The 27,041-nt window shown below is 33.6% G+C and overlaps 1 protein-coding gene across 1 annotated transcript in view; it reads left to right on the forward strand.

The window, feature by feature from the left end:
* The window catches only part of TBC1D5 (TBC1 domain family member 5), a 587,873-nt gene that overhangs the window by 62,533 nt on the left and 498,299 nt on the right, over positions 1 to 27,041 (forward strand). The gene's annotated exons all lie outside the window — the stretch shown is intronic.

Here is a 27,041-nt window from a genome sequence, read left to right on the forward strand (position 1 = left end):
AATCCCAGGTCTGCTCCCCAAATATTTTGAAATAAAAATGTTGATATTAAGAGAATTTTCAGGTCTGGATTGTTTGTTCCACGAGTATAGTTTCTTGAAGCTGAAAAATGTGTTGTGTTGTGCAGTAAACAGATGCTGCTCGAACAATGCAATACATTATGTACCAAAAATGATCTCTGTTTTAATCATGGATGCTGATTTAATGAGACAAGACTAGCTTACATCAAAAATGGATTTAGGATGTGATTTTGTTTTCTGTGGAGTTTTTTTCTACATAATTAATCGAAATATGGCATTGTAGAGTCATTTTCAAATTTGAAACTTTAGTTCATTCTGTAGTTTTCAGTTCTTTCATTTTACATTTTCCTGTTTGCATCCTTTTACATTTCATGGGAAAAATGTGCATCACATAAAATCATTCAAAAGAGTTTATTCAGGCTTTTTAAAAAAAATTTAACTCTGTATTGAGTCTCCATTTAAAGTCACATTGCAATAACATTCTTTAAATAACATTTTTATTTTTTTTTTCAGCAAGTTTTTACCTTTGGTCTTCTAGTGCCTTTGGTCTGTAAAGTGTAGAAAAATGTAAAAGGTTTGTGGGCAATGAGTGGAGTTCCTGATCATCAGATTGGTCCTTGAAAGAGAATGATGCTCTGGAGTATATCTTGGGTCTTGCTTTTTTTTTTGATTAGCTGTCCCAGAATCATCCCAAACCTTTAAAAGGTTTTGTCATGTGGGAATACACCTCCCTAGTGTTATTTCAGCTTCACTTGAGTTTAGACTTTGAATATTTGAAATCTCACCTTAAATGCTCAATCTGATCCCTTAAGTTCTTCTGTCTCTAGGTTATAATTTTTCATTGACAAATTTACTTTTCGATATAGTCTGATAATTCTTCATATTTGAGGAAAATTATATTGTGTTTTTAATTCCACTGAATCCAGCAGGGTTAAATGTAGTTTGGATGCACAGGGAAGAATTAATGATTGGAAGATACAGAGTTGGTAAATTATTTATTCTGGCCCTGAGGAAGCTGAAAAGCTGAGTGAAAGACTAATAAATCATTTGTGGTAGTGCTGGGTGTCACTTCCAATTATTTTCGACGGTTTTGTGATAAACTGCAGCACCTGCTAGATATCCCTGCCCCATCCCTTGATGCTTGTAGTGCAGTTCGTTTAGTTGATTATCAAAGGCAAGTTTGAATAAACTTTCTTCTGGTTGGAAAGAGAATTAGTCTTTAAAAAGTCAATTTTGTTGCCTTTTTTCATTGAGCACAAATTCTGTAGAAGAGAGGATATTGTGACATTTTTTAGTTTCATCCGATGGCTACAGATTCAAGATGTGTTTAGACAACCAAGTTTTTTTTTTTTTTTCATTAAGAAGAAATATTTTTAAATGCTTTCCTTATCCTTATGTTAATTAAAGTATAATAATAAAAGATTATAATGAGAATTAATATGTTTAAAAGCCCGGTTATTTTACTACTGTTCAATAAAATTTTACTGTAATATTGTTTTGATTTCTAATCAGGAATTCATTCTTCATTTTATATATATATATATATATATATATATATATAATATATATATATATATATATGCTTTTCTTGATGCCTGTTCTTTTTTTGCCTCTTAATTTTAAATACAGGAACTTTAAGCCTGAGTAATCCATTTCCTGGGATATCTTTCTTTATTGTTTTTAAACTCAATTGCCAACATCCTTGAAATGGAAATACATTTTTTAAAAAATGCCTAGGAGATCAAATAGGATATACCAGATGTACATATTTTGCTCAGAATGACACTGGGTGGAGCAAAACTCTTTTTCGCTGCATATTTCTTCCAGGGAGAGAAGGTGAGGTGTAGAACTTCAGGGCAGACTATCATATAGTGAATAGTATTTGTGGGAGTTCCTAGAGGGGAAGATTATTGTATATTACAATGACCCCTTAGTATAGTCACATTAGCAGGTTGACATAAATCCACACTTGGGCATCTAGGTAGAGTACAGAATTTGGGATTGGAAAAGAACTGAATTTGAATCCTAAAATTCTCCCTAACTGGGATTATGGCCAAGTCACTTAAACTCTACTTCCCTCAATTACCTTCTCGGTAAAATTGGGGTAACAGCCCCTCCCTCTGAGATTTATTATAAGGATCAAATAAGTTACTATATGTAAACTGTTTCACAAGCACTATTTCATTGTTAGTGGTGATGATCATCATGATATTCTTCTTAATACAAACTTGTTCCTTTTCCTCCTCCATCTCCTATGCTCTAGCTGCTTTGTAGTCCCAACCATTACATGTCTATGTATGTCCATAGATGCTAGTTGTATTTCTATAAAGTGGATTGCATGAAGGGATCTTGGTGATCAATCAGCAAATATTTATTAAGTACTTACTATGTACCAGGCACTGAGCTAAGCACTGGGTTACAAATACAAAAAGAAAGACAGCCCCTGTTCTCAAGAAACTCACAGTCAAATAGGAAACAGCAATGCAAAAGGGAAGCTGAAAGTAAGGGGGAAAGTGTACATGATATAGCCCAGTGGAGTAAAGCTTGGTAGGAAATGAAGGCTGGCTGGCCTGGAGCTGGAGCTCTCTTTCATGGAGGGTTTTGGAAGATTCTTTGATTTGTCTTCCTGTCAGAGGGGCAGAGTGTAACATGCATCTCCCAGGGTAATGAGTTTTCTAATGGATTGTTGGAATGAAGCTGATGGGAAATATGGTCTAAATTCCTTATGTTAGGAATTAAGAACATTGAAGCCCTTAGAAATTGTCACTGTTGAAGGTCACATAGTATGGTGATGATTGTATGGTATTCCCTGATCAAACTGTCTGAAAGAGATATGGGAGAAGACATAGTGAATGGAATCCTAGGTTTTCTGATGTTATCATTAGAAAATAAAATGTCTATTTAGTTTAGCTTTCTATTTCTAGAGTAGAAAGCAAGTCCAAGTACATTTAGTAATTTTTCTAAGGTTATATATATATATATATATATATATATATATACACACACACACATACATATATATATATATACACATACATACACATATATATTATACATATATATACATATATAATACATACATATACATATATAATACATATATATATATATATATATATATATATATATATATATATATATATATATATATATATATATGCAGTGATATATTAAAGGCTTAATGCTGGGGATCTGAATACAGATCCTTGAGCTCCAAATGGCAAACACTTTGGGTGCATCTCTGTTCTTCCAGATGTCCACATGGTGGCCTCTGTCTCTTATTTTTGTTACTATAATTTTGATTGTATTTTAATATCATTAAAAGATCAGAATTGCTATAGATTTTACCTTATAGATGGAATATCCAGAATGAAATATAGAATGTTTGCTTGTTAGAGAAAACCAGATGGGTCAAATGACCATACTGAAGAACGACAGATCTTTCATTGAGAAAACTAAACTACTTTGCTCTATATTAAAGGCTTACGGCTCTAAGAGCAGGCATTCTTTTTTTTTTCCTTGATTTTATTTTATTTTTTCAAATTACAAGACAGTTTTCAACATTTCACATTTTTGTAAGATTTTGAATTTCAAGTATTTCTTCTTTCTCCTTCCCCAAAACAGCAAGTAATCTGATATTGGCTATATTTAAAATAGTTATGTCAAACATATTTGTATATTAGTTATGTTGTGAAAGAAGAGTCAGAACAAAAGGGAAAAAAATCACAAGAAAGAAAAGAAAAATACAAAAAGCAAAAATAATATATTTCAATCCACATTCAGACTCCATTGTTCTTTCTCTGGATACGGTTGTCATTTTTCATCAAGAGTCTTTTGGAATTATTTTGGAGCACTGTTTTATTAAAAAGAGCTAAGTCTTTTATAGTTGATCATTGCATAATGCTGCTGTTATTGTACACAATATTCTCCTGGTTCTGCTCACTTTACTTAGCATCTGTTCATGTGTTTCTAGATTTTTCTGAAATCTGCCTGGTCATCATTTATTATAGCAAAATAGTATTCTGTTACATTTATTTATATATCATAAGTTATTCAGCCTACAAGAGACATTCCATTAATTTCAAAAAGAGCTGTTGTAAATATTATTTGTACATGTGAATCCTTTTCTCTTTTTTTATAATCTCTTTGGGATATAGACCTAGTAGTAGTATTGCCAAATCAAAGGATGTGCATAATTTTATAGTGCCTTGGACATAGTTAAAATCAAGATCAGGAATTTTTAACCTTAGGTTTACACACCTTTAAAAGTTCCATGGATCGATTTTAGGGGTTCTATGAATGGAAATTTTTATCTTTATTTAAACATACACCTACCCATACCCACACACATACACAGAACACAGTTATTTTATATATATGTATATATAATATATATATGAAGTTATCACATTAATAAATATATTAAATATAAATAATATGTTTATGTATTGCATTTAGTGGGTATATATTATATATCCTACTCCTCCCCTTTCTAATATTTTTCAGTTATTTAAGAACATTCTGGGATGGTTTTATAGGCTTCACCATACTGCCAGAAGGGTCTATAACATAGAATGGTTTAGAACCCCTTAGCTAGAGAGATCTCCCCAATCAGTCCCCAGGGAATAAGCATTTGTTTAGGATGTAATATGTGTACAAATAGACAGACGTGTCAAGGAAGTATCCTTTAGTGGGAAAGAAGCCAGATGGCATTCAGAGATAGGTTGACAGGAGATAGGAGACCTAATCTCCATTGGTATTTTTAATCAGTTTTTAAAAATTCTGAATTTAATGGAATGTACATTTCAGTATGCATAATAATACAAAAATATTGCACATGAAATTGCAGGTATCATTTATGTACAGCATTTTAAAAAAAGTATATAAATTGAAGCTCTTGCTTTTAAAAAGGTTCTTCCCCTCTTATCCCGCATTTATCAAGCATCTTTTTTTCCTTTTCACCTTTAAATCCCACAAATGGGATTTAAATAATTTATCATTAGGAGAAAGGGGGGAAAACCCTTATAGCTAATGTGCATAGTCAAGAAAAACATATTCATTCTATATATAAATTTGTTTAAAAATTTCTCTCATTCTATATCTTAATTGATCTTAATTCCAAAAGTCTTTCAATTTTTTTCTTACTTTTGCAGTTTTGTTGTTATTGACTAACTTGTTTCCTTGGTTCTGCTCTCTTCAATCTATATTAGTTCATATACATTTTCCTGGATTTCTTTGAAAAAGTCTTTCTGTCATTGGTAAAATAGTATTCCGTTGCATTCATTAACCATTTTTTTTTTAAACCATTTTTTAAAACCATTAACCAACATATGGTCACTAGTTTTCAGATCTATGCCACAAAAAAGGCTACTATGACTATTTTTATTCTATTTGGATCTTTTTCCTTTTTCTTTGATCTCATATTGATACATAGTTATGTATCAATGGGAGAATCACTTTTACACATTTGCATAAAATACTTAACTGGAAAAATATTTTTTTTAGAAAAGAACTTTATCAGAGAAACTTGTTATAAAGATTTTTTTCATATCTTTTTCCTTTCTAATTTTAGCTACATTGGTTTTGTTTGTAAAAAAGCTTTTTAGTTTTATATAATTAAAATATCCACTTTTTCTTTTATGTTCCTTTTTATGACTTGTTTAGTCATGAACTATTTTTCCCTGTCCATAAATCTAAAAGGAAATTTCTCCATTGGGCCTATAATTTATGTACAAAGTGGTCTTTTTCAGTTAAATCTAAATTATGTATCCTTTTGAAGCTTATCTTAGTATATGTCATAAGGTGCTGGTCTGAACCTAATTTCTGCCAGAGTACTATCAGATTTTCCTAGCAGGTTTTGTTGAATATTGAGTCTAATTGAAGATGAGCTTATACTATTTTTGTTTCCTTATGTATGCCTAATCTTGTTCCAATGATTGACCTCTCTTTTTTAAAAAATCTATATCAAATCTTTTTGATAATTACTACTTTGCTCTCTGTCCCTCCTACTTTTTTTTTCATTATTATATATGACATTTTTTTTATCTGTTGTTCATCCAATCCAACTATTATTTTTTCTTGCTCTACAAAGTAATCTTTTAAAGTTTGATTAGCATAATATTGAATAAGTCAGTTTAGGTAGTATAACTATATTTTTATTAATGAGAGGTCAAATAATTAGAAATGCAATTTGATGTGAATTATACAGTGATTTCAGGTTGCATTTCATGTAAGCCAAATTTGATAAATGTGAAGCTTGTGAGAGAATTTTGGACTATATTTGTCTATTACTAACTGTTCAGTGTGATAATAATATTTCCAACAATTATGATAAAGCTTAAAAAAAATACACCTTTACAAAATGGGTAAAAGGAATAACACTTCCAATGGAAAGACAGCCAGTGCAAAAAAAGAAGCTTGCTATTTATTACATTGATGTAATTGTATAGCAAGAATGTGATAATAATAACTCTGAAGATGTTGGAATCCTTTCATCTACAGGTAGCTAGGTGGCTTAGTGTAAAGACTGCATATCCTAGAGACAGGAAGAATGAGTTAAAATCCCATTTTAGACATTTACTGGCTAGATGACTCTGGTCAAGTCACTTAACTTATTTGCCCCAGATTCTTCAGCTGTAAAATAGGAACAGTAATGCCTGCCTCTCAAAGTTATGAGGACCAAATGAGATATCTGTAAAGTGCTTGATACAAGGTTTGGCATGTAGTAGTTGTTCAGTAAATGGTTATTATTTCCTCCTCTGCCCCTCCCTCAGCACAGAATATTATAAAACATTCAGGTGAAATGAAAGAAAAAGATAAAATTGCATCAGGTTTTTGTGGTTTGAAAACAACCACAAAGTGTGAAGCATTTTTCCTTAGATTTATGGATTAAATGTTACAATCAAATATATTTCTTTTAAAGCAGCCATTCAGACAAAAAGATGTCAAATTTATTTAAGGCATTGAAAGAAAATAGAAATTAAGTAGACAATGAAGCAACTTTTACTTATTGGTTGGTTTGGTGATTTTAAAAATTGAGTTCAATTGCATAATGTTAAAAATTACCAATGCAGATGAAGCAGCAGCAACTAAATAGCTTTTTTTTTTCTTTTTTTTTTGAAGAAAATAGTCAAAGAAACCTTATAAACAAACATTTTTATGTGGAGGAAACAGGCATATTCTGCAAATGAATGTTTTTGTAGAATTTCTAGAACTTACATTTCTAAGAAAGAAAAAGACTCAACCTCTCAATTAGGGGATAATACAAAATGAGATTTTAAATGAAAACCGATGCTTATTTATCAATCTAGAATTCCCAGTGTTTTAAGAGATAATAATTATTGATAGCTTCTAGTTTTTTTTTTTTTTCAGTTACCAAATAAGGAATTAGGGGTGACCAAACTTGTTTTTGAAGGCCAATTTAGAAGTAATTGTAGCCTAGCTATTTGAAAATATTGTATAGCCAACAGTATTGATTTAAAGCATTAATGATTTTTCCTAATGCCCTTGGTCATCCTACCGTGTGAATGTGCATATGCACTGAGATGTGGATAAATCTCTATTTTTCTACTATCATATAGTTAAGATTTAAGGAGGAAAAATTATAACCTACACTGCTAAAACATTTTAAGCAAAAAAAGAGACTTTTGTCATTAGTACAGACTTATATTTTGGTATAATATTCATTAATTCTTTGTTTTCTATAACTTTTATTACTCTGTAATAAATTGGAACAGAAGTAGATTTTTCTTATCATTTAATGTTATATCACATTAACAGATAAAAACTTAGCTTATTATAAAAATTCACTGCATGTTTCCATTGGACTGAAAAGAATGGCTATATTTTATATTTAATTATAATTTTAAATAGTTGGAATTCTGATAATTTGAACCACTTCATAGAATTTATTATTGACATAAATCATGATTTAGCTGTGTTGCTTAGTGGCATCTAGTTACATGTCAGCTTGTTAGTTAAATGGTACAGTGAAGAGTGAGCCAGCCTATAGTTAGGAAGATGTTAGTTCTCAATTGGCCTAAGCACTTGCTAGCTGTATAACTTTGGAGATTTATTTAATCTCTGTCTACCTCAGTTTCTTTATATCTAATACTGGCATATTAAGAATACCTAACTTAATATGGTGGTTGTGACAATCAAATGAGATAATGTTACTTAAGTGTTTTTTAAATCTTGAAAAATCTTTATAAATGCTTATCATCCTTATCACCATTATCTTTGTCCTCCTCGTCAATCATTATCTGTTTCTCCTGGCACATATAAGTAGCTATTTTACTTCTTTTAAATTCCCATGACGTTAAAATATCTTTTGGACTCAAGGGTAAAATCCTTAAGGTGTATACTAAGGAGGAATTGAGACTGAAAGTTTTCCAGAGGCATCCCTTACTTAGATTGTGAGCTTCTTGAGGGCAGGAAACTGCCTTTTGTTTCTTTGTTTACTCAAGGCTATGCCTGTAGTAGTTGCATAGTAGACACTTAGTAAATATTGATTAATTATTTGAAAACAGAAATAAATTGTACCAATTGTTATAGGAGATTCCTGGTGTTCTCTAGATAAAATTAATTTATGTAGCATAAGCTTTTCTGGATGAAAGCTGAGTTTATCTTTGTTAAGCAACTGATGAGTAGCCCAAAGCTGTCAAGAAGAACTCATTTAAAATAATTATAGTTATTTATTAAGCCTCTACTTTGTAGCAAGGCACTGTGCTGAGGTTTACAAATACTATCTCATATGATCCATATACTAATCCTCTGAAACAGAAGATATTCTTAGCCTTATTGTACAGTTGAGAAAACTGAGACAGAGATTAAATGACTTGTTCAGGATCATACAGTTAATAAATGTCTGAGGCAGGATTTGAACTTGGATCTTCCTGACTTTCAGATCCAGCTCTCCATCCACTGTAGCTATCCCAGACTTAATATACATTTTTTTTTTGGCTATGGTAAAATGAATGATATGAGATATAGAAAATGTCCAAACAAAAGCTCTTACAGTGTTAATAAAAAATGAAGCTTATTAACCCTAGGCTGCCATGGAAAGAATGACATTTTCTGGTTAAAATGAAGGAGGAAGACATTTTCTTAGAGCATATCATAAAACAGGCTTAACATTTACAGGACTTCCTTTGGAAGCACAAGCCTTATTATTTCACAAGGAAATAACTGCAATAGAAAAGAACTGTCCTCCTGGATTTGTTGAGTGAAAATTCAGATCTAGTGATTGTAGCTTATAAAATGACAAAAATCCAAGAGTGACCTGAAAAGGTGCTGATTAGTCAGGGTACAATGTGTCCACAAAGAAACAATAGAAAAGAGGCCAAGTTATAGTACCTTATTCATTGCCACAAACAGTTATTCCACTGTTAATATGCCTGGATTTATTGTTCAATGTGGATGATGCAGTGAAATTGAGCAGCATTGTATAGCTGTAATTTTTAAACATTTAACAAAATATCTAACTAGACATAGGGCACAGGAAGCAAAAGGTCTTTTGTTATCAGACCACAAATCCCTGGACAGACTACAAATCTTCATAAAATCTTGATAATGTGATAAGTCAACTCTACTGGAACTGGAAAATTTTTATAGACAGAGCTGTTATCTCTAACTGCTGGAGTTTAATCCATAAAAATTAACCCAGTATTTTTAATAGATGTTAACTTACTAAGTATGTATAATATCCAAACTACATGGAATGAAAAGCTTATAAAATATAGAGATGCAGGGGAAGAAATTAAAACCAGGTGGGAATAGGACAAAGTACTGTACTTTTACTATTATTGTCCTGAAGGTGATTTCTGTGAATCCATAGAAACACCTTTAAATATTTATAAAACCAGGTAATTTTCTCCACCTTAAATCCCTAGAACCCTAAGTCTATGAAAATATCAAGATGGTGACTTGTTCTTAGACTGTTTGTATCTGAGCTGTATAAAGAAAAATGAGAGTGACACAACAATAATAGTAACAGTCATTGTAGTATTTTATTCAATTAAAATAATAATTATATAAGTCTTAAAAATACTGCAGCCAATTTTTTTCTGATCTCTATCAGAGTAGATTTGAAGAACAATTTTAATTATATAATAATATCAATAAAAGCTGGTTTCTGAGGAAAATTAAGAATTAAGTCTTTGCCATCAGAAATTATAGAAATTACCCTTAAATAGCTTGGGCTTTTTCAGTCATGTATATTATGTGAATAAGTAGTAGTTACTGTAATATATCACTATAGTCTTTAGATGTATTGCATCTACTAAATATTTAAGACATGACCTAGTGGCTAAAATTATACATGGGGAATACTCTGTCTTTCATGTATTGAGAGATTACAAATCTCTATGCTACAAATACAGTTTTCCAGGTATTTTGGAAAGCTCAATTACTAAACTGTACTGAAACTAAACAATAACGCAAACTGAACTATTGCTTACAAATTCCTTGATGAATCATTGACACCAAAACTTATAGAATATTTTAATAGGCATCAACAAATCAAATACCCATAATCTTTAACTTACCTGGGACTAAAAAACTTGCAAGATAATTTTGAAGATCAAGCACAAGTCATGCAAATCAATAGGCAATAATTGCCTGAAGTACATGTAGTTACTATCATTCTTCCTGTCTGTTGCTGCAGTTGTTCTGAGAATCCTTTCAATGAGCCTGATTTGATTGCATCCTGATACTTTTATCCAGCTATAAAGAGGAGTTATTTTATCCACCTGTGCAGTGGCCTTTAAAAGATTAAATATAAAAGAATAATAACACAATATTGACTTACGAACATGGCATTTTAATCATCAAACAATGTAAACTAGATAATGGTGATAATGGTCATAGCAGATGGTAAATCCTTGTATCACCAACACAAATCAAAGTGTCTAGAGAACTGGAGTTGGAGTATTATCATAAATAGAACTAGCATTTATAGCAGTCTGGACATAGCATTAACATACTGAAATGTAAGAAAAATGTTTTTTAGTAAATGTTGGCATAGCAAAATCTCTTAACTTTTAAACTGTATAATATGAAACTCTCAGAATGTTGAGTTGTAGCAGGAGAAATCAAAATAATGAGGAAAATGGAAGCTACATAATACTCTTCTTTTCACCATATGTACTTTTGGTGTCAGCCAAAATACTTTGAGCTACATATAGTGAGACAACATCCCAGTACTTTGGTTCAGGTAAAACTTTATCCTTCCCTATTAGATCCTGAATCAGACATTGAAAACAATCATTGTGAAGGAGTCCATCTTCCTTGTCATTAGCAATACTACTTGTTAACCAGATGCATTGGACGGGGCAGGTAAGCTCAAGAGTCCTGGATTATAAAACCTTCAGACCTCCAGTCTTGATTCCAGCCCATTTCCAGCCCATTCACTGAAAGTGTCATCTGGGAAAGAACTTCCTGTGAGAAGAAGCCAGCTCACCAATTGATAGCCAGCTGCCGTCTTCTGTCAGGCAAACTAGCCTTGTTGAACCTGCACGTGTCAGGCAAATGAAACCTCTCCCTACTATCACCTTGATCACCACTTTTCCTCACATCTCAGTGTAGATAGCCCTTGACCCTGAATAGCATTGCCTCACTGCTTCCAACCAAAGTCCTCCTGCCCCATCACTCTAATCCTGAGCAGCAGCCTATGTAGAGATCTGATGCTACCTTCTGCAAATGCTGCATCCATAGTGACTGAAGACCAACAATATAAAGTTCTCGCCACCAAAGCAGAGAAGTGATAATATTTTCATCACTGGAAATAACATGCAAAAGTAGTGTGGTAGAAATTGGGCATTGACTGACACCTAACATCCTGATATGGTTTAAATGGGTTCATGATTTAGACATAATGATATTATATGCAAATTAGGAGAGCAAGGTCTAGTGTATCTCTGAGATCTGTGGAAAAGGAAGGAATTTATGATGAAAGATGAATTAGAGAACATTATGAAATGCAAAATGGATACTTTTTATTATATAAATGAAAAAGTTTGTGTACAAACAAAACTAATGCAGACAGGATTAGACAGGAAGCAGAAAATTGGGAGAAAAGTTTTCCATCCAAGGGTTCTGATAAAAGCCTCATTTAAAAAAATATATAGAGAATTGACTTATTTATAAGTATACAAGCCATTCTTCAATTGATAAATGGTCTAAATGAATATGAACAATTTTCAGGCAAAGAAATTAAAACCACTTCTAGTCATATGAAAAAGTGCTTTAAATTACTATTGATTAGAGAAATGCAAATTGACAACTCTAAAGTACCATTACACACCTCTCAGATTGGCTTAGATGACAGGAAAAGATAATGAAGAATGTTAGAGAGGATGTGGGACATTAATGCTTTGTTGGTGAAATTTTGAATGGATCCAGCCATTCTTCAGGGCAATTTTAACTATGCAACCCTTTGATCCAGCTGTGTTTCTATCGGACCTGTATCCCAAAGAGATTTTAAAGGAGGGAAAGGGATTCACATGTACAAAAATGTTTGTGGCAGCCCTTTTGTAGTGGCAAGGAACTGAAAATTGAGAGGATGCCTATCAGTTGGAGAGTGGCTGAACAAGTTAGGGTGTATGAATGTTATGGAATATTATAGTTCTATAAGAAACAATCAGCAGAATGATTTCAGAGAGGCTTAGAGAGAATTGCATGAACTGATGCTAAGTGAAGTGACTAGAACCAGGAGATCATTTTACACGGCAACAAGAAGATAACACGATAATCATTTCTGATGGATGTGGATGTTTTCAAGAGTGAGATGATTCAGGCCAGTTCCAGTGATCTTGTGACAGAGAGAGCCATCTGCATCCAGAGAGAGGACTGTAGGAACTGAGTGGGGAATCACAACATAATATTTTCACTTTTTTGGTTGTTACTTGCTTGCAGTTTTTTTTTTTTCTTTCTAATTTTTTTCCCCTTTTTGATTTGGTTTTTCTTGTGTAGCATGATAAATGTGGAAATATAGATAGAAGAATTGCACATGTTTAACACCTATTGGATTACCCACTATCTAGAGGAGGAGGAGAGGAAATCCTCTAGAGGAGGAATCTAGAAAACAAAGTTTTGCAAGGGTGAATGCTGAAAACTATCTTTGCATGTATTTTGAAAATAAAAAGCTATTATTAAAAAAAAAAGAAAGAAAGAAAGAAGAAAAGAAATAATATCCAAAAAGAGGAATGACCATCTGCTTGGCTGCTGCATCCTAAGGATCATGGGACCCTTCCATCTGACATGTGGCTAAAATATTCTGTATATTGGATCTCATTAGGAAAAGAGCTTCTGGAGAACTGTCTTCCTTTTTTTATCTGAATTTCCAGCATTTAGCAAAGTGCTTTGCCTGAAAGGTTTAAAGTGATTCCTTTTCATTCATGCATTCATTCATTCATTAAAAAGCCAGTCACTTTATTATCAAACACTAAACACAAAAACTAATAAATAGAACAGTGATTTGTTTGTACTGGTTCTGAGTTCTATTGGTCAAAAGATAACAAGAATGAAGTAATTAGTGATGAGAGACAGCAGGTTGTAGTGGAAAGAGAGCTGAAGTGGGGAAAATAGAAAATAAGATGTATCATCAGATCTTTACCACTGCTATGTGACTTTTCACAACTTGCTTTCATACGTACAAAATAGGGGTACTAATAGTACCTATCTCACGGTGGTGTTAGGAGAATCAAATGAAATTGTGTATTTTTATATGTGTATATATACATGTTTATATCTATTTCTCTATATATGTTATGTATGAATATTCAGTTATTGGAGAGGGCTGAAACTCTTGAGTCAATGCCCTGAGGTCAGGACAGCTGAGCACTTGAGGCTCACTACCAATTGGACAATATTCTATGGGCATATGCTTGGAAAATGGCCCTTCTTACTATCCTGTGCTGGCTCGATGATTGATGTATACAGAGGATTGTAGGAGGGATTAGGGGGTGGAGTAAGACTAGCCAGAGTCACTTTTGGCCATGGACAAGAAAGAAGGAGGTTGCGGAGATCCTGCGTCTATCCCCTTCACTTCTACCTCTAAAAACCAAGAATAAAGATTAAGGATTTTTGCTTATTCTGACTCTGGCTGACTCTAAGGTATCCTGGGTGCTAGCACGATCGTTACAAGTTAAGCTCCTATATGATTGATGGCTTTTGTTCTTGGATAGAAAGCTTAACCTTAGAGTCAGGAATACTTCATGTGCTGCTTTTGACACCCATTGGCTTTGACTGGACAAATTACAACTTTTCAGTGTGACTTTAGTAATCTCTTAAAACTGCAAGTTGTGAGAAGAGCCATCTATCTGCATTGTTGAAGTAAGTTTCCTCACATAATTTCTCTGCATTTATTAAATTATATACCCATATTTCCAAATCATTACTTCACAGAATATTTTGAGTCTCAAAATGCATTATAAACTGAAGAGTTATATATTGAAGTGTGTTCTATTTTTATTCTTTAGTCAGAGTTAAAAATCTATTTGATAAGTGATAGATGAATGGCCAGAGAATCCAATATGCAGGAGGAGGATAATATTGAGTTTTAAAAACTCTTAGTAATTGATACTATTTAGTGATACTGTATCAAATCAGTCATTGCCATGTTGAAAAGGCCATGGTTGGCATGAATTTCAGTTTATTTTCATTAAATACTATTGGTTTATGAATAGCCTGTTAACAACTTGCATAAAATTAGATATAAATTTGACTTTCAAAACTGAATTTAAGTTAGAAATTCAATTGCAGGAGTGCACACACAGACACAGACACAGACACACAAAACCTCACACTTTTTAAATTAAAATCAGCTGAAACTAAAAGTCCTATATTTTCTTTCATTGAAAAAACTTTTCCAAATTGTACGGAATGAAATCAGAATTATTATGTGTAGTGAATATTAATTGTAGCTTAATTTTATTGAGTCAAAATCAATTTTGAGGGGAATTTCTTGTAAAATATTGGTGGATAGAAAATTGGTAACTATGGAAAAAGTCTTTCAATTGAGTAATGAGGTTGGAAGCTAACTTGGAATGATTTGAAAAGCGAGTTAAAAAGTAGAGGCAAAGCATTTGATTTGATGGAATGAAACTTTCTTAAAGCCTCTGCTCCTATCAGGGAGCCCTGTTCTACTCTCCCAAGCATATTATAATAGAGCAAACTCTATTTTCTCCTTTGATTTTTAATATCAAGTAAAGAACAAAGAAGGGAAATGAATGCTTACAGATGTTTGCCACCATCATAGTAGAGGACATGTTATAAATTTGAAATGGAAGAAGGAGCTTTATGGTGAGGGCCTTTAGGTATTCTTGTCTAGAGGTGGAGGGATTGCATCAAACCCTGGAAAATTTAGAACCTTCTCTGTGTGAAATGTATAATCATTGAAAAAGAATTTAACTCAGTTATCCAGAAATGCCCAGTATCTCTGCCCTGAAGGATCATTACATTACTGAAACAACTGATCAATAGCAACATGTGCTAATTACTAATGATGCAAAGATAGGGAAGATTCCCAGTGACAGCAGTGCTGCTCCTTTGGTTGTCTGAATAGGGGTTTGTTGCAACTTCTCTCAGAGAATAGATAGTACCAGATGAAAAGGGGAAACATCAGAATCCAGAGGGAGGCAGGATTTGGGGATACAGTTGTGTTGGATTTAGTTCTTCTGATATGACTATTCTGTAGAGAGTAAACTTTGACTCATTCACTTGGTTGAAGTGAATTTACATACTCTTTGAATTTAGATCCTCTCTTTTTTTAAAATAGTATTTTAATTCCTTCTCTCTAATCTCCTTTCCCCCCATTAAGTGACAAGGCAGTTTTAGCATTCATTTTCATTAGATTTCGAGTTCTAAATTTTTCTCCCTCCCTTCCCATTTTCCTAAAAGGGCAGGCAATTTGATATAGATTTTACACATACATATACATATATATGTACAGATTTGTGTATGGGTGTGTGTGTGTGTGTGTGTACATCCACATACATAAAAATATGCCGTCATGTAAAACATTTCTGTATTTGTCACAATTGTGAAAGAAGAAACAGGTCAAAGAGGAAAGTTTTCATGTAAAAAATGGCCCTTAAATTAAGCTTTGAAGGAAACTAAGGATTCTACAGTCCCCAGAAGGAAGGACTCCACAAGAGCTTTGTGTGGACATGATGACAGCAGGCCTTCTATGATGGACAGTCCATCTGGGCCATATCTGAGTGTGCATTGAAAATTCTGCAAACAGGAGGAGGTCGTGTTGTAAGGGTCTTTGATGCCAAAGGCAGTAGGTAGCCACTGGACTTTAGTAAGGGAGTGACATGGGCAAACCTGAGAGGCTCAAAGCAGGAAAATGAATTAGGAGGATACTGAAACAGCCTTCTGAAGGAGGGCACTGGCTACGTGCACATAGAGTGCAACACTGATATGAGACATGCTGTGGAGGAAAAAGGACAAGACTGGACAACTAACTGGATATGTGGAATGAATGAGGAGGCAATCCTGGAGAATAGCAAGGATGGTGGTTCCCTCAATAGAAATAGAAAAGCTTGGAAAATGAAGAGAGGAAACAAACATGTATTGGTGCCTACTAAGTGCCAGGCATAGTACTAAACCCTTTATAAATTTTATCTTATTTGATCCTCTAGGTCAGGGGTCCTCAAACTATGGCCCGCAGGCCAGATGCAGCAGCTGAGGACGTTTATCCCCCTCACGCAGAGCTATGAAGTTTCTTTATTTAAAGGCCCATAAAACAAAGTTTTTGTTTTTACTATAGTCCAGCCCTCCAACAGTCTGAGGGACAATGAACTGGCCCCTTATTTAAAAAGTTTGAGGACTCCTGCTCTAGGTACTTTCATTATCTCCATTTAGGAAGAACCTGAGGTAAATTATGCTTCAGTGATTTACCCATGGCCACACAGATAATAAGTATTTGTGGTCAGATTTAAATGTGGGTATTCCTGATTCCTGTACCCAATGCTGGGACCACTCTGCCCAAAGAATGGGTGTTTTTGTTTTTGTTGAGGCAATTGGGGCTAAGTAACTTGCCCAAGGTCGGGCAGCTAGGAAGTAATGTGTCTGAGATCATATTTGAACTCCGGTCCTCCTGACTTTAGGACTGGTGCTCTATCCACTGAGCCACCTAGCTGCTCCTGGGTATTTTGTTTTATTGTGGAGGAAGGTGAATGGAAGGGAGGGGAAAATAATGACTTTGGGGGAGGGGGTGTTAATTGAATTTGTGATGTCTTCTGGACATCTAAGTTCAAAATGTCTAATAAGTCAAGTTCAGGAAGGAGAATAGCAACAGCTATTTACCTTAAAAAAACATTAATATACATAGAGCTGATGAAATACAGAAAAGACTGTCCTCAATAAGATAAGCCAAGAAATGCCTGGGGATCAGTGCCCTTGATCTTCTAGAACAATGGCCTCCAAAATAAGAGATCCTGGTCAGATTTCAGGGAGCCTAGATGGTGGAGCAAGCAGTATTGCTATAACTCTCCCATATTTATAGTCCAAGACAAGAAGTGTCCAAGCAAACCACACTTTAGCCAACCAGTGGGAGATCCTGAGCCCCAGTGTGATGGGAACAGGGAAATGCCAAGACCAGGACTCTGGCTAGCCTCAGCACAACCAGGGGAAGGGATAGACTCCAGCTCCTACTGACCACAGACCACAGAATAGCCCAAGGCTCCAGTGCCCACAGGCTCAGTGCAATTTGAGCAAATACCAGAATGCCCCCTTGACCTCAACATTTCCCAGGTACCAGCACTAAGTAATCTGCCAGACCCATCCAGTCTCCAGCAATACCAGCCAGCCCCTCAGTGCAGCACTAGACATGAGGGACCGCCAAGGGCATCAGGGCCACTTCAGTGCAGCATCAGATAAATAGTCAGGGTCTGCAGCCCTAGCCATAAGAGGCCTGAGACAGTGTCCCTTCCACCCAGGAGTAGAGCACAAATATGTGATAGGGAGAAGGTCAAAAAAGAACAACAAAAGGAATATGACCACAACAAATCATTAAGATGACACAAAAGATCAAACCATAGTCAGAAGAGGGCAATAATGTCAAAACACTTGTGGGCAAAACCTGAAAGAAAAACAGGAGGTGGTCTCAGTCCACAAAGAGCTCAAAAAAGAGCTTTAAAAAAAATCACAAGAAAGGTAGAAGAAATATTAGGAAAAGAATGAAAGTGATACAAAAGAGTTGTGAAAATGGAGTCAACAACTTGGAAAAAGAAAACAACTATGTAAAAAGAATTGCCCAAATGCAGAAGGAAATACAAAAATCCACTAAAGAAAACAACAACTTAAAAGTTTGAATTGGGCAAGTGGAAACTAATGACTCTATGAATCATCAAGAATCAAACAGGGGAGCAGCTCAATGGCACAGTAGAGCACCAGCCCTGGAGTCAGCAGGATCTGAGTTGAAATCCGGCCTCAGATACTTAACACTTCCTAGGTGTGTAACCCTGGACAAGTCACTTAACCCCAATTATCTTGTATAAATAAATCAAACAAATTGAAAAGAATGAAAAAATGGGAAAAGATATAAAATACCATATATATATATATATATATATATATATATATAATATATATATATATATATATATATATATATATATATATATATATATATATATATATATATATATATATATATATATATATAGTATGTGTGTGTGTGCCTGTGTGTACACATTCTTTGTGCCAATATAAATTTAGGTAGGGGATTTCTAGTTTTGAGTCCAGCTTCATACTTTCCGGATGTGTGATCTTTGGGCAGATGATTATCTGCTTCCTCTTTTGCAAAATAGGGATATTGATATAATACCTAGTTATTGGGAAGGTCATGTGATATATAATGTATGTATGTGATTCTTTGTAAACCATAAACTACTGATACATGTGTTAGCTTTTTTTTGATTTGTACCAGAATCAATACCAAAAACTATGATTTTGTTGATATTAGTAATGCCTAATGAAATACCTGTTATTATGTTAATGGTTCTCCTACATACCCTTTGATTTGTAGAGGTGTACCAGGAATCATATAGAACTTCGATTAGCAATTAAATGTACATGTGTGAGTCTTCCATGAATTTCATGGAATTGTAATTAAATGCTCATTCCTTAATTCTCCCAACTCTGTGTGCCAAGATTCCTAGCCACAAAGAACATTGCACTTAGGAGCAAAAATAAATAAATAAATTGGAGACTGCTGTGTCCTTCTTTACCAATGCATATCAGCATATGCTCAACAACTTGTCATCATAGAGAGCTGCCACTTATTATGTGAACTATGTATTTATATGCATATACATTTATACACATATACATACATACCCCAACACACATACACTCTCTCCCTCTTTCCCCTTTCCCTCTCCCTCCCTTCCTTCTTCCTCCTCTCTTTCTCTTTCTCTCTCTCTCTGTCAATACATATATACATACATACACACACACATACACACACTCACACACATTACACATGTAAGTACATTTCTAAAACAATGTTTATCACTGGACTGTATAAACATTAGGTCACTGTCAAAAGTAATCCAAAGTGCTGATTATTATTATATCAAGTTAACTAAAATATTAAAAAGTTGTCTACTTCAAGTGCTGTTATACTTAGTTTTTATGATTTTATTTTTTTCTGAATGACTTGGAAAATTTAGGTTTATCTTTGAAAAAGACAATTTTTTGATTTTTTTTTCATTAAATATTAACCAATGCTGGCTTATATTAGACATCAGACCATATTAGCATCAATGATAATTGAATTAATAAAAAATGATCAAGAATATAAAAAAGTCTAAGAATACTTATTAAAGTTCACTGAATTTGAAAAAATTGGCAGATAATTCAAAACATCAGATTTCAATTTTCATTTGCATAAAGAGAAGAGTTGAAACCTATAGAGAACTGAGAAACTAAAATATATGTTTAGGAATAGTTTGAAATTATACTACATATTTCCAAATAGGAAAAAAAATTAGCATGCCATTAAAACATTCTGAAAAGACAAATTTAACTATAGAAAATTCACTTACAGTTATAGTTTTGGAATGAAAAACTAGCAAAAAGATAAAACAAGAGTATTAGTGAGAACTTCATTTCCTTTACCTGTTTAAGTAGTGACAGCTTTGCAAAAGCTTTATGGAAAACACCTTTTGGTTTTGGAGGGTTTTCAGCTGTAGAACTGAAGGGGTCACTTTTAAAAATTACATTAAAATAAAATGTGGACAAAGCTTTGAAGAAAAGATCTTCAAGTTTGCAGATGATCCTAAAATTGGAGGCAGAGGAAATAATAAGGAACAATGCAATCAGATTCAAAAGGATTGGGATTGTTTAGGTGATTGGGCCAGCAGATGGCAAATGCAGTTCAGTGTAGACAAATGTAAAATAATTATCTTAGGAACAAAGAACCAATCATACAGCACACTGATCAGGAAAAAATTTGTGGGTTATTGTAGGAAAACCATTGAAACAGTTAACCCGGTGCACAGCTGCAGTAAAAAAGGCAAGCAAGAAACCAGATTAGCAGATGGGGAGAATACAAAGCAATAGGCAATAATACTTCTAGTGTATCAAGTAACTTGCCAGACCCAATGAGTTTATTCTAAATAGTATTGGTCAGTATTAAAGGGAAGGTAATTTTTACCTTAGAACTTACACCTCACAAATAATAATAAAAAAGGTTTGAGCCAATTCAGAGAAAGGGTAAACTTCATAGTGATATGTTTCCTTTTTCATAAAGGATGTTTAGAAAGGTAATATTTTTTCCCAGTGGTAATTTTTTGCTAAGTTGAATTATCATCTTAAATTAGGAAAGAATTAATAAATTGGAAATAGGGAGAAATCATCAGGGAAATCAAAATAGATTTTTACATTTCCTTTTGTTGCTTTAAACAGGGATTTGTTCTTGAGTGAATTGCTACTTGGTGAGAGGCATGGGCACACACATACATGGAGATGAAAATTCCATGGCATTAGAAGGAATGGGAAATGTTGTATTTTTCATTGATGGAGGGAAAGTGTGTGTGTGTGTGTGTGTGTGTGTGTGTGTGTGTGTGTGTGTGTGTACAGAGCATCAAAGCAAATCATGAAACATAATTTTTTTATTATTGTAGCTTTTTATTTAAAAAACATATGCAAGGGTAATTTTTCAACACTGACCCTTGCAAAGCCTTCTGTTCCAATTTTTTCCCTCCTTTCTCCCACCCCCTTCCCTAGATGGCAGATAGTCCCATACATGTTAAATATGTTAAAATATATGTTAAATCCAATATATGTATACATATTTATACAGTTATCTTGCTGCACAAGAAAAATCGGATCTAGAAAGAAAGAAAAAAATCTGAGATGGAAAACAAAAATGCAAGCAAACAATAACAGTGGAAATGTTATGTTGTGGTTCATACTTGTTTCCCATAGTTCTCTTTCTGAGTGTAGCTGATTCTTTTTTTTTTACTGGAACTGGTTTGAATCATCTCATTGTTGAAGAGAGCCATGTCCATCAGAGTTGATCATTGTATAATCTTGTTGTTGCCATGTATAATGATCTGGTTCTGCTTATTTCATTTAGCATCAATTCATATAAGTCTCTCCAGGCCTCTCTGAAATCATCCTGCTGGTCATTTATTATAGAACAATAATATTCCATAACATTTATATACCACAGTTTATTCAGCTATTCTCCAACTGAGAGCATCCTCTCAGTTTCCAGTTTCTTGACACTACAAAAAGACTGTCACAAACATTTTTGCACATACAGATCCCTTGCCCTTCTTTAGTATCTCTTTGGGATATAAGCCCAGTAGTAACACTGTTGGGTCAAAGGATATGCACAATTTGATAACTTTTTGAGCATCATTCCAAATTGCTCTCCAGAATGATTAGATTCATTCACAGTTCCACCAACAATGTATCAGTGTCCCAGTTTTCCCACATCCCCTCCAACATTTGTCATTATCTTTTCCTGTCATCTTAGCCAATCTGAGAGGTATATAGTATTATCTCAGAATTGTCTTAATTTGCATTTCTCTGATCAATAATGATTTGGAGCACCTTTTCATATGACTAGAAATAGTTTCAATTTCTTCATCTGAAAATTGTCTGTTCATATCCTTTGACCATTTATCAATTGGAGAATGGCTTGATTTCTTATAAATTTGAGTCAATTTTCTATATATTTTAGAAATGAGGCCTTTATCAGAATCTTTGAATGTAAAAATGTTTTCCCAGTTTATTGCTTCCCTTCTAATTTTGCCTGCATTAGTTTTGTTTGTACAAAAACTTTTTAACTTAATATAATCCAAATTATCTATTTTGTGATCAATAATGATCTCTAGTTCCTCTTTGATCACAAATTCCTTCCTCCTCCACAGGTCTGAGAGGTAAACTATCCTATATTCTTATAATTTATTTATAATCTCATTCTTTATGCCTAGATCATGAACCCATTTTGATTTTTATCTTGGCATATGCAGTGTTAAGTGGGGGTCAGTCCCTAGTTTCTGCATACTAATTTCCAATTTTCCCAGCAGTTTTTGTGAGATAGTGAATTCTTATACCAAAAGCTGGGGTCTTTGGAGTTTGTCTAACACTAGATTGCTATAGTCATTGACTATTTTGTCCTGTGAACCTAACCTATTCCACTGATCAACTAGTCTATTTCTTAGCCAGTACCAAATAGTTTGGATGACCGCTGATTTATAATATAATTTTAGATCTGGCACAAACATTTTTGCACATACAGGTCCCTTTCCCTTCTTCAATATCTCTTTGGGATATAAGCCCAATAGTGACATTGCTGGATCAAAGGGTATGCACAGTTTGATAACTTTTTGTGCCTAGTTCCAAATTGCTCTCCAAAATGGTTGGATTTATTCAACAATGTATCAGTGTCCTCTTTCAGATTTTTTTTTTTTTTCATTAGTTCCCTTGAAATTCTTGATCTTTTATTCTTCTAGATGAATTTTCTTGTTATTTTTTCTGGATCAGTAAGATAGTTTCTTGGGAGTTTGATTGGTATAGCACCAAATTAATAGATTAGTTTAGATAATACTGTCATCTTTATTATATTTGCTCGATCTATCCAAGAGCACCTAATATTTTTCCAGTTGTTTAGATCTGACTATTTGTGTGGAAAGTGTTTTGTAGTTTTGCCCATATAGTTCCTGATGTTCCCTTGGCAGATAGATTCCCAAATATTTTATATTATTGACAGTTATTTTAAATGAAATTTCTCTTTGTACCTCTTCCTGTTGGATTTTGTTAGTGATGTATAGAAATGCTGATGATTTTTTTTTCTTTTTTTAAAATTTTATTTTATTTAATAATAACTTTGTATTGACAGAATCCATGCCAGGGAAATTTTTTACAACATTATCCCTTGCACTCGCTTATGTTTCGTTTTTTTCCCCTCTCTCCCTCCACCCCCCCCTCCCAAGATGGCAAGCAGTCCTGTATATGTTAAATATGTTGCAGTATATCCTAGATACAATACATATTTGCAGAACCGAACAGTTCTCCTGTTGCACAGGGAGAATTGGATTCAGAAGGTAAAAATAACTCGTAAAGAAAATCAAAAATGCAAATAGTTCACATTTATTTCCCAATGTTCCTTCTTTGGGTGTAGCTGTTTCTGTCCATCATTTATCCATTGAAACTCAGGTCTCTTTGTCATAGAAATCCACTTCCATCAGAATACATCCTCATACAATATCGTTGTCGAAGTGTATAATGATCTCCTGGTTCTGCTCATCTCACTTAGCATCAGTCCATGTAGGTCTCTCCAAGTCTCTCTGTATTCATCCTGCTGGTCATTTCTTACAGAAGAATAATATTCCATAACATTCATATACCACAATTTACCCAGCCATTCTCCAATTGATGGGCATCCATTCATTTTCCAGTAATGCTGATGATTTTATGTGGATTTATTTTGTATCCTGTAACTTTGCTAAAATTGTGGATTATTTCTAATAGCTTTTTAGTAGATTCTCTGGGGTTCTCTAAGTATACCATCATCTCATCTGCAAAAAGTGATAATTTGGTTTCCTTATTACCTACTCCAATTCCTTTACTTTCTTTTTCATGTCTTATTGTCAAAGCTAGCATTTCTAATACATTATTGAATAGCAGTGGTGATAGTGGGCAACCTTGCTTCACTCCTTATCTTATTGGGAATGGTTCCAGTTTATCCCCATTACATATGATGCTTAATAGTGGTTTAAATAGATGCTACTGACTATTTTAAGGAAAAGTCCATTTGTTCCTGTATTCTCTAGTGTTTTTTTTAATAGAAATGGGTATTGGATTTTATCAAATGCTTTTCCTGCATCTGTTGAGATGATCATATGGTTTTTTTAATTTGGTTATTGATACAGTCAATAATATTGAACCAGTCCTGCCTTCCTGGTATAAATCCTACTTCCTCATGTTATATTATCCTGGGGATGATTTTCTGTAATCTCTTTGCTAATATTTTATTTTAAATTTTTTCATCAATATTCATTGATCTATAATTTTCTTTCTCTGTTTTCATCCTATCTGGTTTAAGTATCAGCACCATGTCTATGTCATAAAAAGAATTTGGTAGGACGTCTTCATTCCCTATTTTTTTCAAATAATTTATATAGTATTGGAGTTAATTGTTCTTTAAATGTTTGGTGGAATTCACATGTAAATCCATCTGGTCCTGGGGATTTTTTCTTAAGGAGTTGAGTAAAACTTGTTCTATTTCTTTTTCTAAAATGGGACTATTTAAGCAATTTACTTCCTCCTGTGTTAATCTGAGTAATCTATGGTTTTTTTAGGTATTCATTTCACTTAGGTTATTGAGTATATTGGTAACAAAGTAACTCCTAATTATTGCTCTAATTTCCTCTTCATTAGTGGAAAGTTCTCCCTTTTCATTTTTAAGACTTAACAATTTGATTTTCCTCTTTCCTTTTTCTAATCAAATTTACCAAAGGTTTATCTATTTTGTTGGGTTTTTTCCATAGAACCAACTTTTATTTATAGTTTTATTTATTAATTCAATAGTTGTTTTGCTTTCAATTTTATTAATCTTTCCTTTTATTTTTAGAATTTCACATTTAGTATTTGATTGAGGGGTTTTAATTTGTTCTTTTTCTAGCTTTTTTAGTTGCAAGCCCAATTCATTGAGATTCTCTTTCTCTGTTTTATGCAAGTAAGCCTCTGGAGTTATAAATTTCCCCTTGTTATCACTTTGGCTGTATCCCATAAATTTTGATATGTTGTCTCATTGCCATTCTCTTGGGTGAAATTGTTAATTGTGTTTATGATTTGTTGTTGCACCCATTCATTCTTTAGGATGAGATTATTTAGTTTCCAATTACTTTTTGGTCTATTTTCCCCTGACTTTTTATTGAATGTAGTTTTTATTGCATCATGATCTGAAAAGAATGGATTTACTATTTCTGCTTTTCTGCATTTGATTTTGAGGTCTTTTTGTCCTAACGTATGGTCAGTTTTTGTATAGGTTCCATGAATTGCTGAGAAGAAAGTATAGTCCTTTCTGTATCCATTTAGTTTTCTCTAAAGATCTATCATATCTTTTCTAGTATTCTATTTATCTTTTTAACTTCTTATTTATTTTGTAGTTCGATTTATCTAGTTCTGAGAGAGAGCAAGGTTGAGATCTCCCACTATTATAGTTTTGCTTTTTCTTCTTGCAGCTCTCTTAACTTCTCCTCTAGGAATTTAGTTGGCTATAGCACTTGGTGCATATATGTTTAGTATTGATATTGCTTCATTATCTTTGCTACCCCTTCAGCAAGATATAGTTTCCTTCTTCTCTCTTTTAATTAGATCAATTTTTGCTTTTGCTTGATCTGAGATCAAGATGGGTACCCCTGCTTTTTTTTACTTCATCTGAAGCATAATAGATTCTGCTCCAGCCTTTTACCTTTACTTTATATGTATCACTCTGCTTCATATGTGTTTCCTGTGAACAACATATTTTAGGATTCTGGCTTTTAATCTAATCTGCTATTTCCCTCCGCTTTATGGGAGAGTTAACCCCATTCACATTTACAGTTAAAACTACTAATTCCTTTTTCACTTCTCCCTCTCCCCAGTATTTAACTTAGGGGCACCACTTGCCTCAAGCAGCCCTCCCCTTTTAGAATCTCTCCCACTTAGAGTTCCTCCCCCATGTTTATAAGTACCACAAGTCCTTAGTGACTGCCTCACTTACTGAGTTGGATGTACTAGTTAATTAGAATTTCCTTCTTCCACCCAGTGAGCTATTCAGTAACAATGGCTTATTAGATAGTTATTGAGACTCAGTTTTCTTATGTTGGCTGTTATTGAGGTGTCAGGTTACTTCAGTGCACAATCCTTTTTTTATTGCTATTTTGATCTATTTCTGTGTTCAGATGGAAGAGACTGAGGTATGGGTCCAGATCTGTGATCACATCTTATAAGGAACATCCCAGGTGGAAACTCACTCCCTTATTGCAGGGAGTTTCTGGGGACCCTGAGAGGTTACATGGCTAGTCAAAACAGGACTATTGAACGTAGTTTTGCTGATATTGGAAGAGATCCTCTCTATTCACCATGCCACAATGCCTTTCACTTTTAAATAAAAGAAAAAGAACTCTTTCTTTTTCCCTCTTGCCCTCTTACTTCCTTCTGTTAGTGATCATTATCTGTGTATTTATTTTATTAGTCTTCTCTTCAATCCCAACTCCGTCCAAATATAAACCCTTTAAGACTAAGGATGTGTAATTAATTTTACTTTTTACTCCCTGGGACCTAACACTAGAGTATCCTGGATATAGTGGACAAGCTAATCATTGTTTTTGAGGTGGATTGAATTTGTGATTTACCCTGGAAACTTTCTTAGGTGTAATGAAATGTTAACAAGAAAGTACTTAAAAATTTTGTGTTAACATACTGTTGTTTTATATATAGATTGTTAAATGATCATGATTTACAAGTAAGGCGTGGTTGATTTTCATTTTGGAAATATGTTCTTTTAGTAGTGT

Source organism: Antechinus flavipes, chromosome 5 (assembly GCF_016432865.1).
Source record: "Antechinus flavipes isolate AdamAnt ecotype Samford, QLD, Australia chromosome 5, AdamAnt_v2, whole genome shotgun sequence".
Lineage (NCBI taxonomy): Eukaryota > Metazoa > Chordata > Mammalia > Dasyuromorphia > Dasyuridae > Antechinus > Antechinus flavipes.